We start from the raw sequence: 18,641 nt of genomic DNA on the forward strand, positions 1-18,641 counted from the left end.
ATTCAGTCAACCAGTCTAAATATATTAATTTAAATCATACAATAAGATGCTCCCATAAAAACTCTCTCTCGCCCTCTCTCTCTCTCTCTGTTTCACACACACACAACACACACACACACACACACACACAGGGAGAGAAAATCAAGTTTCTAGGTCAGTCAAGCAGCCTGGAGCTGCTAAATTTGAATCCACCAATCAGAGAGGCTGTGTACTTTTTCCCGCCAAAACTGGTGCACTAAGTGCAGGCTTTACACACGCAGCACAGAGAGAGACAGGATTTTGCAGTCTATTTTCATAGTGAGAATTCCCCTCAAACAACAGCCATAAATTTCTAACCGTAGGGGCTAAAACAGTCATTCTTAGACCATTTTATCAGAAGACATAGGGGAATCTTGAAATGCTGACCATTTAAAATAAAATATGAAATATTAGAGATATATGACATAGATGATTGGTGGGCTTAGAAGCACGAAGGTCCCAATGCAAATTTAAATGTGCCAGATTGGCTGGCTGGGAAGCCATGAAGGCAATAATATGCAAATTTAAATGTGCCAGGACTCAGATATGATTGGCTGGCTGGAAGCCTGAAGGTCCCAATATGCAAATTTGAATGTGCCAGGACTCAGATATGATTGGCTGGCTGGGAAGCCGTCCAGGTCCTGATATGTAAATTTGAATATTACAGTCCTTACAGAGGACTGACTCCCTGGGGACCTGGCAGAAATATATAGAAATACAATGATTACCCAGAAATACTGCATTTAGTAGAAATACTATGTTTTAGCACAAATACTATAAAATGGCAGAAATACTATAATTAAGCAGAAATATTATATTAAGTACAAACCTATAAAATAGCAGAAATAGTATGATTTAGCACAAGTGCTGTATTTAGCACAAATCTTATAAAATAGCAGAAATAGTATGATTTAGCAGAAATGCTGTATTTAGCACAAATACTGAAAAGCAGCACAAATGCTATGACGTAGCACAATAGTAATAACTTAAATAGAACAATTGGAAAAGCAAAATGGACAGCTGCAAAAAGTCCCACGAGCACAGAGAGACACACACAGGATCAAATTCAGTCAACCAGTCTAAATATATTGAATTTAAATCATACAATAAGATGCTCCCATAAAACTCTCTCGCCCTCTCTTTCTCTCTCTCTCTGTCTCACACACACACACACACACCACACACACACACACACACACACACACACATATAGGGAGAGACAAGCAAGTTTCTAGTCAGTCAAGCAGCCTGGGACCTGCTAAATTTGAATCCACCAATCAGAGAGGCTGTGTACTCTTTCCCGCCAAAACAGGTGCACCTGTTTTTACACACACGCAGCACAGAGACAGGATTTTGCTGACTACTCATTCTCACACCGTTTTGTTCAGAAGAGATGGGGGAATCTTAAAGTGTTGACAATTTATCATTAAAATATGAATTATTGAAGATATTTGACTTCTATACACCATAACTGAGTAGAGGCAAAGCAAAAACTGCTTTGACTTGCGCTCAAACAACGCTTTGTAAGTCTAAATCTACATGGAGTATCGATATCATTGTTTCACCGTAAGACACAGCAGGCTTTGGTGAACAGTCATGGAAATTTTCAGGTCTCAGGTCTAACATTCTATTGTTCAGAAGACATGGGGAATCATCAAGTGTTGTCTTTTTAAAAGAAAATATGAATAATTATAGATATATGATAATGATTGGTTGTCTTAGAAGCCATGAAAGCCCCAATATGCAAATTGAATGTCTCAGCCCTCATATATGATTGGCTGGCTGGGAAGGCATGAAGGCCTCAATATGCAAATCTGAATGTGTCAGCCCTCAGATGTGATGGCTGACTGGGAAGGCATGAAGGCTCAATATGCAAATTTGAATGTCTCAGCCTCAGATATGATTGGCTGGTTGGGAAGTCGTGCATGACTTGATATGTCAATTTGAAAATTACAGTCCTCACAGAGGATTGGCTCCCTGAGGAGCTGGCAGGAATACATAGAAATACTATGATTACCCAGAATACTGCGTTTAGTAGAAATATTATGTTTTAGCACAAATACTATAAAATGGCAGAAATAGTATGATTTAGCAGAAATGCTGTATTTAGCACAAATACTGAAAAGCAGCAGAAATGCTATGACTTAGCACAATAGTAATAACTTAAATAGAAAAATTGGAAAAGCAAAATGAACAGCTGAAAAAATCCTGAACATTCCAAGGCTCCCTCAAATGTAATTGTTAAATGAAAAAAAAATCAGAAAAAAAAAGTATAACAGTCACACAATCACAAATATGGACACATATACAAACACACAAGCACAGAGAGACACACACAGGATCAAATTCAGTCAACCAGTCTAAATATATTGAATTTAAATCATACAATAAGATGCTCCCATAAAACTCTCTCTCGCCCTCTCTTTCTCTATCTCTCTGTCACACACACACACACACACACACACACACACACACATATAGGGAGAGACAAGCAAGTTTCTAGGTCAGTCAAGCGGCCTGGGAGCTGCTAAATTGAATCCACCAATCAGAGAGGCTGTGTACTTTTTTCCCGCCAAAACAGGTGCACATGTTTTTACACACATGCACCACAGAGACAGGATTTGTGCTGTCTATTTCTCATAGTGAGGATTCCCCTCAAACAAATGGCTATAATTTCCTAACCGTAGGGGCTAGAACAGTCATTCTTACACCGTTTTGTTCAGAAGAGATGGGGGAATCTTAAGGTGTTGACAATTTCTCTTGAAAATATGAATTATTGAAGATATTTGACTTCTAATGCACCATAACTGAGTAGAGGCAAAGCGAAAACTGCCTTGACTTGCCCTCAAACAATGCTTCTAACTCTAAATCTATTTGGAGTATCGATATCATTCTTTCACTGTAAGAGACAGCAGGCTTTGGTGAACAGTCATGGAAATTTTCAGGTCTGTGTGGAAATCCATCAAAAGATATGACAGAGAAAAAAAGTGCCTCATTTCCAGAGTTTGAAATCTGAAGAAATCTGAGCGAGGGATGAATTTCCTAACCTCAAACAAACCCAATTCATGGCCAAATGGTAATAGGTGAGAAAGAAATTCTTGAATTGTGAGCGTCAGGAGTGTCTGAAGATATATTGGCACAAGCCTCATGTCTTAACTTCGCTTCGTTAAGGAGATATGACGATTCGAAAATGCCTCTCATTACAGAAATCCAGCGGTGATTTTGAACAAGCTCTCCATTGACTTTCTATGCAGTTCCAGACTTGTGTTGGTCTGAGGAGATTGCCAAAATTCTATTATACAGAAATACTGTAATCAGCACATATACTGTAACTGACAGAAATTCCTCCACTTAGTAGCAATACTATAACATAACACAAATATTATGATTTGGCGCAAAAACCATGATTTGGCAAAATACTATGATTGAGCAGAAGTACTAAGATGTAGTAAAAGTACTTTGATTTAAGAGAAATACAATTATGGAGGAGTAATACTTTAAAATGGGAGAAATATTGATACACACACACATACACAGAGCCTAAAGGGAACAGAATTTGTGCCATGGAGTGTTAAGAAGAATCTGAGGTCCATATTAGAAAAGCTGCTAAAATCATAAAAGTTTGCAGAATTGTAATAAATGATCAATATGAATTAGTGGTCTGTGATAGTGTAGTAAATTGTAGGTAAAAAAACATGTTGACCAAGGTGAAATTGAACCCACGACCTTTGGGTTGCAGACCTGTGTCATTACAAACTGTGCCACTGGGAAGAGAACGAGCGCCTGGAAACAGGGTGATGAGCAGTCAGAATTAGATCGCGGTGAGAGGCAAAGAGCGCCGTTTTTTGGAGTTACAAAACGTCGTGTAACTCAAAACTAGGTGGACTAGAAGCATAATTCTTATACTGGGCGAATCAGCGGACTTTGGTGTCCTTGACTGCGATTTTCATTGCTCTTTGTACATCCGTCGCTGAGATATGACGAGACAAGAAACGGCAGACCTCAGATATGATTGGCTGCTGGGAGCCGTGCAGGCCCTGATATGTAAATTTGAATGTCTCAGTCCTCAGAGGATTGGCTGCCTGGGGACCTGGCAGAAATATATAGTAATAGTATGATTAAGCATAAATACTACATTTAGCAGAAATACTGTATTAAGCACAAATCTTATAAAAAGCAAAAATACTATATTAAGCACAAATCCTATAAAAAGCAGAAATACTATATAAGCAATATAAATATCCTATAAAATCCTATAAAAAGCAAAATACTATACTATGATTTGGTAGAAAACTATAATTAATCAGAAATACTATATTTGGCAGAAATACTATATTTAGCACAAATCTTATAAATAGCAGATAGTATGATTCAGCACAATAGTAATAACTTAAACAGAAAAATTGGAAAAGCAAAATGGACAGCTGAAAAAATGCTGAACATGCTAAGGGTCCCTCAATTATATTTGTTAAATGAAAAAAATCGGCAAAAAAAATATAACAGCTACACAATCACAAAAATGGACAAATATGGAAACACACATGCAAGGAGAGACACACACACAAGATCCAATTCAGTCAACCGGTCTAAATATATTGAATATGAATCTTACAGTGAGATGATCCCATAAAAAGGCTTTCTCTCTCTCTCTCTCTCTCTCTCTCTGTCACACACACACACACACACACACCACACACACACACACACACACAGAGGAGGGAGAAGAAACTTTCTGGTCAGTCAAGCAGCCTGGGAGCTGCTGGATTTGAATCCACCAATCAGAGAGGCTGTGTACTTTTTCCCGCCAAAACAGGTGCAGCCGTTTTTACACACACAGAGCACAGAGACAGGATTCTGCAGTGTATTTCTCATAGTGAGGATTCCTCTCAAACAAATGGCCATAATTTCCTAACCGTAGGGGCTAGAACGGTCATTCTTACAGCGTTTTGTTCAGAAGAGATGGGGGAATCTTAAAGTGTTGACAATTTATCATTAAAATATGAAATATTAAAGATATTTGACTTGTAATGCACCATAACTGAGTAGAGGTGAAGCAAAAACTGCCTTGACCTGCCCTCAAACAAAGCTTTGTAACTCTAAATCTATTTGGATTATCGATATCATTCTTTCACCGTAAGAGACAGCAGGCTTTGGTGAACAGTCATGGAAATTTTCAGGTCTCTGTGGAAATCCATCAAAAAGATATGACAAGAGAAAAATTGCCTCATTTCCAGAGTTTGAAATCTGAAGACATCTGAGCGAGGGACAAATTTCCTACCCTCAAACAAACCCAATTCATGGCCAAATGGTAATAGATGAGAAAAAAATTCTTGAATTGTGAGCGTCAGGAGTGTCTGAAGATATACTGGTACAAGCCTCATGTTTTAACTTCGCTTCGTTGAGGAGATATGACGATTCGAATATGCCTCTCATTACAGAAATCAAGCGGTGATTTTGAACAAACTCTCCATTGACTTTCTATGGAGAGTTTTCCGACTTTGTGTTGGTCTGAGGAGATTTGCCAAAATTCTATGAATCTCACAACAATGATGGTGACATTTTCTGAAAGCCAGCAAAAATACCTACGTTTTGATGTATAAATTGTGGAAGTTGAGTGAAATTGAGCAAGTAGCAAGAAGTTGTTCGGACATGAAGAGAAGACTGCGAAACCTACAGTGGCACACTGGAAACCAAGTGCATAGCAACCATAACAACGCATGTATTTTGTGAAAAATCACAAAGATGAAACTCAAAACTTGAAGAGGGATAAGATGAAAATGGTAACAGATATGAAAAAGCTGAATCAGACATGAATAGCCCAATAATTTGTGAACATTTTAAAGTTTGAATGGTTATTCTAGGCGAAAGTATGAGGAAGTAGTTAAGTTTCAAAAACAAGAAAGTTTTAGCAGAATTGCAGAAGTTTCCCATTCATTTCAAAGGGACAAATTAAAGGAAAAAGCTTAATATTTTAAAAAGTATAATAGTATAAAATACCAAAAGATATAGCCGGAAAGGGAAAAATTAGCAGAATAGTTTAAAATTTGAACGGTGAAAATCGGCTGAAAATTGTGGAAGTAGATCCACGGCGAAAAACGTACGGAAGCACCAAGAATAACTAGAAAAATTTGCATTTCCTGCGAAAATGCAGTGTGGATGCTGTAACGCTGAAGCTGTCTGCTAAAATTAGCTGAAAAAGCTGAAAAGTTGCAGAAATTATAAAAACTTTGCAGAAGCAAAGGAACTTTGCTAAAATGTAGTAACTTAGCAGAACTGCAATATCTTAGAGGAAACATAATACTTGGCAGAAATACAAGAGCATAGCAGAACTTAGCAGAAATATTGTAACTTAACAGAAACACGATAACTTCTCAAAAATACAAGAATTTAGGAGAAATAGTATAAGATAACAGAAAGAATATATTTAGCCAAACATTCTTAAACATTACAGAAATACTATGATTTAGAAAAACAGTACAACATAGCAGAAATGCTGTGATTTAAGAGACATTGTAATATACTATGAATATTGTAATTTTAAATAAATACTATGTATTAGCAAAAATACTCAAGTTTAGCACAAATATTATAACATAGCAGAAATACTATTCTATAGCAGAAATGCTATATTTAGAAAGAAAAATATAATATAGTAGAAATACTATGATTTAGCAGAAATCCTACAATATAGCTTAATATGGAACAAATACTATGATTGAGCAGAATAGTAATAACTTAAGTGAAAATATTGGAAAGGTAAATTGATAAGCTGAATAAAAGGAACATGGTTAAGTTCGCTGAAAACCAATTGTTGTTCACCTGTGAAAAAATAAAATAAAATACATTTAGAAAAAAAAACAAATAAGAAAAGCCAACAGATACACACAAAATCAAATATGGATACACAAATCAACAAATACACAAGAAATCAAATATGGATACACAAATGTACAGAGAGAGACACACACAGACAGAGTCTATGCCAGTCAACCAGTCTGAATATATAATATTTTTATCCAACAATGAGATGCTGCCCGAAAAAGCGTCTTTGTGTGTGTCTTTCTTTCTCTCTCTCTCTCTCTTACACACACACACACAGCATCAGCAAGTGAACAGGGGCTGTTAACAGCATGTTTCTAGGTCAGTTAAACAGCTGTGAGCTTCTCAATTTGGTAAATGGTAAATGGACTGGTTCTTATATAGCGCTTTTCTACTCTTCTGAGCACTCAAAGCGCTTTACACAACTTGTGCATTCACCCATTCACACCCATTCGCCCAAGCACATTTGTCTAAGTGCTTCTTTTAACTAACATTCACACACATTCATACTCCGATGGATGCATCGGAGAGCAATTTGGGGTTAGTATCTTGCCCAAGGATATTTGGCATGCAGAGTAGGGGAAGCCAGGAATCAAACCACCAACCTTCCGATCAGTAGGTGACCTGCTCTACCACCTGAGCTACAGCCACCCTGTTGAATCTGAATCCACCAATCCGAGAGGCTGTGTGCTTTTTCCCGCCAAAACTGGTGCACCAAGTGCAGGCTTGTACACATGCAGCACAGAGAGAGACAGGATTTTTGCAGTCTATTTCTCATAGTCAGGACTCCCCTCAAACAAACAGCCATAAATTCCTAACCGTAGGGGCTAAAACGGTCATTCTTAGACCGTTTTGTTCAGACGACATGGGGGAATCTTGAAATGTTGACCATTTAAAATAAAAATATGAAATATTATGGATATATGACATAGATGATTGGTTGCCTGGGAAGCCATGAAGGCCCCAATATGCAAATTTGAATGTGCCAGCCCTCAGATATGATTGGCGTGCTGGGAAGCCATGAAGGCAACAATATGCAAATTTTAATGTGCCAGCCCTCAGACATGATTGGTTATCTTAGAAGCCATGAATGCCCCAATATGCAAATTTGAATGTGTAAGGTCTCAGATATGATTGGTTGTCTTAGAAGCCATATAAAAAGCAATAAAATTGTACTATGATTTGGTAGAAAACTATAATTAATCAAAAATACTATATTTGGCAGAAATACAATTTTTTGGCAGAAACACTATAATTGGCACAAATCTGATGAAATAGCAGAAATAGTATGATTTAGCAGAAATGCTGTATTTAGCACAAATACTGAAAAGCAGCAGAAATGCTATGACTTAGCACAATAGTAATAACTTACATAGAAAAATTGGAAAAGCAAAATGAACAGCTGAAAAAATGCTGAACATGCTAAGGGTCCCTCAAATGTGATTGTTAAATGAAAAAAAAATCAGCAAAAAAAAGTATAACAGTCACGCAATCACAAATATGGACACATATGGAAACACACAAGCACAGAGAGACACACACAGGATCAAATTCAGTCAACCAGTCTAAATATATTGAATTTAAATCATACAATAAGATGCTCCCATAAAAACTCTCTCGCCCTCCCTTTCTATCTCTCTCTGTCACACACACACACACACACACACACACACACACACACACACACACACACACACACAGGGAGAGACAAGCAAGTTTCTAGGTCAGTCAAGCAGCATGGGAGCTGCTAAATTTGAATCCACCAATCAGACAGGCTGTGTACTTTTTCCCGCCAAAACAGGTGCACCTCTTTTTACACACATGCAGCACAGAGACAGGATTTGTGCTGTCTATTTTCATAGTCAGGACTCCCCTCAAACAAATGGCTATAATTTCCTAACCGTAGGGGCTAGAACAGTCATTCTCACACCGTTTTGTTCAGAAGAGATGGGGGAATCTTAAAGTGTTGACAATTTATCATTAAAATATGAATTATTGAAGACATTTGACTTGTAATGCACCATAACTGAGTAGAGGCGCAGCAAAAACTGCCTTGACTTGCCCTCAAACAATGCTTTCTAACTCTAAATCTATTTGGAGTATCGATATCATTCTTTCACCGTAAGAGACAGCAGGCTTTGGTGAACAGTCATGGAAATTTTCAGGTCTGTGTGGAAATCCATCAAAAAGATATGACGAGAGAAAAAAGTGCCTCATTTCCAGAGTTTGAAATCTGAAGAAATCTGAGCGAGGGATGAATTTCCTACCCTCAAACAAACCCAATTCATGACCAAATGGTAATAGGTGAGAAAGAAATTCTTGAATTGTGAGCGTCAGGAGTGTCTGAAAATATATTGGCACAAGCCTCATGTCTTAACTTTGCTGCGTTAAGGAGATATGACGATTTGAAAATGCCTCTCATTAGAGAAATCCAGCGGTGATTTTGAACAAGTTCTCCATTGACTTTCTATGCAGTTTTCAGACTTTGTGTTGGTGTGAGGAGATTTGCCAAAATTCTATTATACAGAAATACTGTAATCAGCACATAAACTGTAACATTTTAGAAATTCCTCCACTTAGTAGTAATACTATAACATAACACAAATGTTATGATGAGTTGAGCGGCTGGTACTCTGGTGCAGTCAGCACAATCTGGAGCTGAACACTCTTAAAACTGTAGAGATGACAGTGGACTTCAGGAGACATCCCTCAACTCTGCCCCCCCTCATCATATCAGACAGCCCTGTGTCGACTGTGGAGATCTTCAAGTTGCTGGGTACCACCATCTCCCAGGACCTGAAGTGGGAGACCAACATCAACTCCATCCTCAAAAAGACCCAGCAGAGGATGTACTTCCTGAGACAACTGGGGAAGTACAGTCTTCCACAGGAGCTGCTGATCCAGTTCTACACTGCAGTCATTGAGTCTGTCCTGTGCTCCTCCATCACAGTCTGGTATGGTGCAGCCACTAAACAGGACAGGTGCAGACTGCAGCGGACTGTACGGGCAGCAGAAAGGATCATCGGCGCCCCCTGCCCTCCATCCAGGATCTGTACCTCTCAAGAACCAGGAAACGGGCAGGGAAAATCATCACAGACCCCTCACACCCTGGACACAGACTTTTTGATCTGCTGCCCTCTGGCAGACGGTACAGAAGCCTGCAGACCAGGACCACCCGACACAGGAACAGTTTCTTTCCCCTCGCCATCTCCCTTCTAAACAGTTGAACTGTCACACTGCTCCCACTGCCAGACTGCAACTGCACCTTATGTACATTCTGTAGTATTCATTCCACATTTCATTTCTGTATTTTATGTATATACGTTTAGATTAGTTATTTATAGTTGGTTTACACAGCTTTGTGTATGTATGTGTATGCATGTGTAATGTATATATAGATACGTGTGTGTGTGTGTGTGTGTGTGTGTGTGTGTGTGAGAGAGAGAGAGAGATTTACATTGCTGTGCTCGAGAGCCACCATCTACCGGAACCAAATTCCTTGTATTTGTATGCACATATACTTGGCCAATAAACATGATTCTGATGATTTGGCACAAAAACCATGATTTGGCAAAAATACTATGATTTAGCAGAAATACTATGATTGAGCAGAAGTACTAAGATGTAGTAAAAGTACTTTGATTTAAGAGAAATCCAATTATGGAGGAGTAATACTTTAAAATGGGAGAAATATTGATACACACACACATTCACAGAGCCTAAAGGGAAGAGTATTTGTGCCATGGAGTGTTAAGAAGACTGTGAGGTCCATATTAGAAAAGCTGGTAAAGAGTTTTCAGAATTGTAATAAATGATGAATATGAATTAGTGGTCTGTGATAGTGTATTAATTTGTAGGGCAAAAAACGGCTGGCTGGGAAGCTGGCAGAAATATATAGTAATAGTGTGATTAAGCATAAATACTACATTTAGCAGAAATACTGTATTAAGCACAAATCCTATAAAAAGCAGAAATACTATATTAAGCACAAATGCTATAAAAAGCAGAAATACTATATTAAGCAATATAAATATCCTATAAAAATGGTATAAAAAGCAAAAATACTGTAATATGATTTGGTAGAAAAACTATAATTAATCAGAAATACTATATTGGGCAGAAATACTATATTTAGCACAAATCTTATAAAATAGCAGAAACAGTATGATTCAGCACAATAGTAATAACTTAAACAGAAAAATTGGAAAAGCAAAATGGACAGCTGAAAAAATGCTGAACATGCTAAGGGTCCTTCAAATGTACTTGTTAAATGAAAAAAAAACTCAGCAAAAAAAGTGTAACAGTCACACAATCACAAATATGGAAACATATGGAAACACACATGCACAGAGAGACACACAGGATCAAATTCAGTCAACCAGTCTAAATATATTGTATTTAAATCATACAATAAGATGCTCCCATAAAAACTCTGTCTCGCCCTCTCTTTCTCTCTCTCTGTCACACACACACACACACACACACACACACACACACACACAGGGAGAGAGGAGCAACTTGCTAGGTCATTCAAGCAGCCTGGGAGCTGCTAAATTTGAATCCACCAATCAGAGAGGCTGTGTACTTTTTCCCGCCAAAACAGGTGCAGCCGTTTTTACACACACTCAGAACAGAGAGAGGCAGGATTTTTGCAGTCTATTTCTCATAGTGAGGATTCCTCTCAAACAAATGGCCATAATTTCCTAACCGTAGGGGCTAGAACGGTCATTCTTACACCGTTTTGTTCAGAAGAGATGGGGGAATCTTACAGTGTTGACAAGTTATCATTAAAATATGAATTATTGAAGATATTTGACTTGTAATGCACCATAACTGAGTAGAGGCGCAGCAAAAACTGCCTTGACTTCCCCTCAAACAACGCTTTCTAACTCTAAATCTATTTGGAGTATCGATATCATTCTTTCACCGTAAGAGACAGCAGGCTTTGGTGAACAGTCATGGAAATTTTCAGGTCTCTGTTGAAATCCATTAAAAAGATATGACGAGAGAAAAAAGTGCCTCATTTCCAGAGTTTGAAATCTGAAGAAATCTGAGCAAACGACGAATTTCCTACCCTCAAACAAGTCTAACTCATTTCAGAACGGTAATAGGTGAGAAAGAAATTCTTGAATTGTGAGCGTCAGGAGTGTCTGAAGATATACTGGGACAAGCCTTATGTCTTAACTTTGCTTCGTTAAGGAGATATGACGATTCGAATATGCCTCTCATTACAGAAATCAAGCGGTGATTTTGAACAAGCTCTCCATTGACTTTCTATGGAGAGTTTTGAGACTTTGTGTTGGTCTGAGGAGATTTGACAAAATTCTATAAATCTCACAACCATCATAGTGACATTTTCGGAAAGCCAGCAAAAATACCTACGTTTTGATGTATAATTTGTGGAAGTTGAGTGAAAATTGAGCAAGTAGCAAGAAGTTGTTCGGACATGAAGAGAAGACTGCAAAACCTTCAGTGGCACACTGGAAGCCAAGTGCATAGCAACCATAACAACGCATGTATTTTGTGAAAAATCACAATTTTGCAACTGAAAACTTTAAGAGGCATAAAAGTAAAATGGTAAAAGATTTGAAAAAGCTGATTTATTCCTGAATAGCCCAATAATTTGTGAACATTTTAAAATTTGAATGGTTGTTCTACGTGAAAGTAGGAAAAAGTAGTTAAGTTTCAAAAACAAGCAAATTTTAGCAGAATTGCAGAAGTTTCCCATTCATTTCAATGGGACAAATTAAGCTTAATATTTTAAAAAGTATAATAGTATAAAATACCAAAAGACATAGCCATCATTAGCAGAAATAGCAGAATAGTTTAAAATTTGAACGGTGAAAATCGGCTGAAAATTGTGGAAGTAGATCCACGGCGAAAAACGTACGGAAGTCCCAAGAGGAACTCAATAGTGTGGATGCTTAAAGCATCCACACAATAATAAAGATAAAGAATAAAGAGAAACAGGAACTCAATAGTGTGGATGCTTAACCAGCATCCACACAATAAAGAATAAAGAGAAACAGGAACTCAATAGTGTGGATGCTTAAAGCATCCACACAAAAAGTGCAAAAACACTTTAAAAACTGACACCAGTATAAAGCTTAAAGTTCTCTCACAGTGTAATCTGACATATAAAACGTATTCTTCCAGTATGTGCAGCTTGTGCTGTTGCTATATAGTCTCTTTTCCATCCAAGAAACAAGTTTCACTGCAAAATTAAGCATCAAATTTCACTATATTCACCCAAACAGATCCACAGAGGACGCATCACCCACGTCCTGCACACCACTCTCAGCCACGTGGACAAAAACAGTAACTATGTGAAACTGCTGTTTGTAGATTACAGTTCAGCATTTAAACACAACAGCGCTCGACAGACTGTTCACAACAGTAAAATACACACCTGCCAAGAACAAGCTGCAAGTGTCAAACACTGATGTGATATCAGAAGCAAACATTACCGTGTACATCATTACACGCTGCCTACAAACAGTTTACCTGCACAGGTCCTGTTACAGCTGCACTTTCAAACTGGAGTCAGAATTATTTCACAATCAGAATATTTTATTAATCCCTGAGGAAATTATGAGTTACAGCTGCTCCAAGACAGTAACAGATGAAACTATTTACATATACAATATGTTACAGAGTTTACAAATTTAGGAAATAGCAGTAATATATACAAATCTTTTATAATTTTAATTATAAATATAAAATATTTACAGAGATGATTATAAATAATACTGACAAAGAATATTACAGAGGTGGAATATATATGATTGGACTCTAACCTGTGAACTTTGTCATTTTATTTGTTTTTTGTGTAAAAAGGGTGTAACTACAGTGTTTACAGTGTGTTAGATGGAGGAGTTGTACAGGGAGATGGTCACAGGCTGGAATGATTTCCTGTGTCGTTCAGTGGTGCATTATGGGTAATCTCAGTCTCTCACTGAACCTGCTCCTGTGGCCAGCCAGCATGTCATGGAGCGGGTGGGAGGTGTTATCCATTATTGTCCTTATCTTGGACAACTTCCTCTGGAGTGGTGTACTGCTGGCCCAGCAAATCTCCTGTAAGGGGGGAAGGAGACCGAAAGAAGGGAAATGGGTTTAAAGGGGGAGACTGCTGCAGACTTTGGGAGATTAGCAATAGCTATAGCTAGTTTGATGTACTACAGCACCACCCTGTGTTAGAAATGAGTCATGGCAAAAAGCAGACTTCAAGATTGTCTGAGGTGCAGTTTGGCCTGAACTTTACAAAAACAGAACGACTTCACACAAATCTCTGAATCTCCTGATCAGACACGGTGCAGGCTTCACCTTCAGCTGTACAGACTGTGTAGGATGGGGCTCCACGAGTTACAACAACAAGGGATGTAACATTAAAAGCATGCACTGTGTATTCATGTGTCTTCAGTCGGGGGGTTTCATATCAACACTGTGCACACCTCACTTTGTAGTTCTTCTGTTGTGAATTTATGAATAAAAGTGAAAATGTTCAACAGAAGCAGTCAGATTTACCTCCAGCCTGCATCTGCACCCCGGGGGTCATGTGGATGAACTCTGGCCTCTCTGTGAGCTTGGAGCCACAGATAAACCCCATCACAAAGTCCGAGTGCTCCTCTGCCATTTGCACCTGTGCAACACAAAACAGCTGTAAGCTGAAACACAAAGCACATGTAAACAAACTGAGAACAAGTCCCACACAGATGTGCTCACCGCAGCCTTTGTGTATTCACCAGCAGCCAGTGATCCTGGGAGCTCATCTGAGCTACGAGCAAACAGCCTCGGCCCAGAGGCTTTCCTGCAGCGCTCAGACCTTTCAGCACTCCCGGCCCCGGCACTGCGTGGGCGTTTACTATGTGGGACCAGGAGGAAATCTGGTACAAACCACCTGGAGAAAAGACAGAAGATCACAGCGTTCAAATGCTTTGGATATAAACAACACAATTTTATGTCATCTTGAATTTACACGACCAAAAGAAAGTGTGAAATGGTCTCACCCTCATACTGATGCTTGACTGTGTTCCTGATGTCAGCAAACTTGCGATCTTCAAAGATGAGGAAGTTGTGTTTCTCTGCTAAGGCTTGCACTTTCTGAATGAAGGCTGATGTGTAGTCCTGTAACACATATGGAAAAAACCCATCAGCTTGTCTGTTACATGTACAGATTGAAGGTTTGAGTTGATCCTGCTGTACCTCCAGGACGTCTACGTGGGTCTTCAGCATGCAGATCTTTGGATCGAGCGACTCGGCTGCAGCAGCTCCTCGCTGTTGGTTACATCAGCAGACACACAAAGGTTGGACTGCTTCTCCTCCATAATCTTCAGCAGCTTTGATGCTAGAGGGTGAATGTCTGCAGATACAAGAAGGAACAAATGAAGAAGGAACAGAAAATGAGAAACCAAAGAAAACACCACCAGTCTCTGTTTGGACTTTAAATAACTTTAGATAATTAAAGTTGTAAGACTACATACTTGGTAACTCGGCTCTGTCTGAATAACGGAGCTCCAGCTTCTTACTGGCAGGAGAGTCGCTGCCATTCTTGGGGCTGAGAGAGAGTGAAGGTGACAGAGTTACTGTACTGACTTTTTGTTCCTGGATTGTGAAGCAACACAAGTAAACACTTGAGCCCCACTGGGAGAAAAACTCTGTAAAGTTGTACCTGTTGTTGTCCTGGATGAACCTGTGGACACTCTGGGCGGTTTGGGCGTCGATGCGTTCGGCTGCCTGCAGCACACGGAGCAGCTGAGATATGGAGATGATGGGATGGAGCTTGATTCCCTTTGAAGCCAACATCTCCACACCACCTTGCTCTCTGTCCATTAGGACCACTGCATCCGTCACCTTGAATAAAAACATGTCAGAGGTCATTCTTGTGTGCTGCTGCTCTTGCTGACATCAGTGCAGCGTAACGATCGTATTATTAGCTTTGCTGTAACGTTAGATTCTGGACCTTCAGCCCCTCTTTGCAGAGCACTTCAGCCGTCTCCAGGATGCTGGTGCCGCTGGTCACCGTGTCCTCAATGATCAGGCACGTGTCCCCCTGACGGAAAGACCCCTCCACCAGCCGTTTGGTTCCTGAAGCAGGGTTACAGAAGGCAAATTACAAGTCCATACTGAAGGACAAACTACCACTTATTCTCAAACTGGGAAATATTAACCAACAATATCCCACGCAAGATTAAGGACCTATTTTCCTGTTTGCATTTTGTTTTTATAGGTTAGATTTACACAGGTTCTGTACCAGAGACACAGTTTACTATCTGACTGCACTGGATACCTGTGGGTACAGCCTAAAGCATCAGGCTTTTCAAACATGTGGACTATAAGTCTGTTAGTCTTTTGAAAATGCGATCAGTTGAGGGCAGCTCACCATAGTCTTTGGCCTCCTTCCGCCTGATGACCATGGGCAGTTCATGTTGTGAGCAGATCACTGTGGCCAAAGGCAAGGCTGTGTAAGGAGCCCCACACACAGAGTGGAACTGCAGCCCCTCTTCTTGCACTCGCTCGTAGATGAGACTCACAACCTGGAAGGAAAAATAAGATAAAGGAGAGAAGAGAAAAATGAGCACAGTTTAGAGTGATGTGCTGCAGATGATGAACTTTTAATAAAATGTTCATTAATAAGCTGATACATTTAAATGATCAGCTGTTTAAGGCTGAATGGTTTGAACTGCTCATCCTTATCTTATCCTGAGTGACCTGAAGAGGAGCCGTGCTGCTGCAGAAAGCTGCTGATTCATATAAAGATTATTGAGGCTTGAGTGAGTGATTAGCTGCTGACAGGTCCAGTCTTATCTGTTTTAACTGTCTTACAATATTTTGTGTGAAAGGAGGAGTTCACTGAAACTCAACCATTAAGTCTGCTAAATTACTGTAAAACACACCGCGTGAGTATTAACGTTACACAGGAACTGACGAGTGCCTACACAGACATGTTTGCCTTCAGAAAGTGAATGAGGTGTCGCTTTAAGCTGTTCTGAAGTCAGTATGTTGTGCAGTCATGAAGGCAGCACGTAGTTACCTGGTTCATGAGCGTGGGGTGGGACACGAGCACCCTCAGGTCGATTTAATGGGAGCCAGCAGGCCGCTCTTCAGCTTGTATTCTCCGAACTTCACTCCGTTCACGTCGTGGAGCTTCAGGATTAAACTGGCAGTGAAGCGTCGTCCACGCTCTCCGTATTCACGAGCTTCAGCTGGACTTTAACTCGCCCTCAAAACTTGCTCGAAGCTTTCGCGCTACCTGGAACCCTTCCGCCAAATGTTTCAGAATAAAAGCGTCAATGTATGTTTTAAGAGCATTTAATATTTACAGATAAAATGTTGCGTACGTCAGTGAGGATATGTAAAGAAGCCTGGTAGAAAGAATCGTTGTTTGTGAAAGTTAAATCACAAAGACTGGAATAAGTAATGTTGCGGCAAGCTGATGCCCCGCCCCTCAGCTCTGATAGGCTTCAGCACATGAAGAATGGGACGAATCAACGAGAAAGATACACCCTGACCGGAAGTTCCGCTTCAGTGGGAGTTCCGAAATAAAAGCACGGATGTCTCACACATTAATAAGCTATGTATTCAAAAAATAACTTCAAATCGATTTTTCACACATGAAGAAAATATATTTCATGTTATAGTTTTGGCTTTAAGAGTTTTGGTCATATAAGGGAGGAGGCTTTTTAAACTAGTCTTTCTTAGGGTTTAAATAGTTAACTATCCAAAATGATGGCGTTTGCTGATAATAATAAATAAAATAATAATAATAATAATAATAATAATAAAAACATATATGGGAAATTTCTTTCTTTCTTTTTATGTCGTAGGGTTTTGGGTAATATGCTTAAAAAGACAGTTATGCCTCTATCATTGACATTATCATGGTGTAACCAATACGTCTACTCACCAAAGAATGAGTGAAGCAATATGGATAACAGCAGAGGACAATTTATTTAGGGTCTGATGGCAATTTACCATCGGTGTCCAACACTTTAAAGGATTGATGGACTGGAGCACATCCGTCCTTAACATACCCTCTTAAACATCAGCTTGACACTGATACATCAAAGGAAACTTAACCGACTCTAAGTGCAAATGTTTCAACCTGAACAACTTAGAACTTCCCTGGGATACAATACAAACAAAGACAAGAGGAAGTAAAAATATATTTTTATCAATGGCCACTTCTAACCAGGTGGCAAGTGAATATATTGTGCAAAGAGTCTTTTTTTCTAAGTCCTGGGGTTGTAACACCACAACCTCCTCAGTCTGTAATCAGAGAGTGTCTATTTGACAATAACCAAAATGTCTTTGGGTAGTCTTTGTGAATGCAACAAGAAAATAAAACATTGGTGTTAGCTGGCCAGCAAAATAAAGAGAGTGTATGGCACTGAGTGCGGGCGTGTGTGTGACTACTTCGGTCCAAATAATCAAGGTCTGGATGGATGAATGAATGGCAGCCGCCGATCCTTTAATGGCACCAGCGCAACAGCAAGTCAACGAGGCAGCACAGCAGTAAGGCAGCACAGCAGCGAGGCGTCTGGCAGGAGAACGAACAATAGTCTTTTTTTAAGGCTACTGCAGAAGGAGATATTCCCCGCTAGCTCACCCAAGCTTGCTCTCTGGCACAGCTACAAGCCATGTGAGCTCATAACCCCTCCCGCTAGGATGTACTATCACAGTCGACTGTCGTAAAGCAGCCGCAAACCAATAGCAATAAAAAAACCTCAAAATCATTAAAGAACATTTTATAACTGAACACCCAATATAGATATATACATATATATTGAATATCAGATAACCAAAGT

At 39.3% G+C, this 18,641-nt stretch overlaps 1 pseudogene; it reads right to left on the minus strand.

Moving 5' to 3' along the window:
* Positions 1-13,376: 13,376 nt before the first annotated feature.
* On the minus strand, positions 13,377-17,046 carry LOC100699894 (uridine 5'-monophosphate synthase-like; annotated as a pseudogene).
* Between the last annotated feature and the right edge of the window lie 1,595 nt (positions 17,047-18,641).

This window comes from Oreochromis niloticus, unplaced genomic scaffold (genome assembly GCF_001858045.2).
Source record: "Oreochromis niloticus isolate F11D_XX unplaced genomic scaffold, O_niloticus_UMD_NMBU tig00002041_pilon, whole genome shotgun sequence".
NCBI lineage: Eukaryota > Metazoa > Chordata > Actinopteri > Cichliformes > Cichlidae > Oreochromis > Oreochromis niloticus.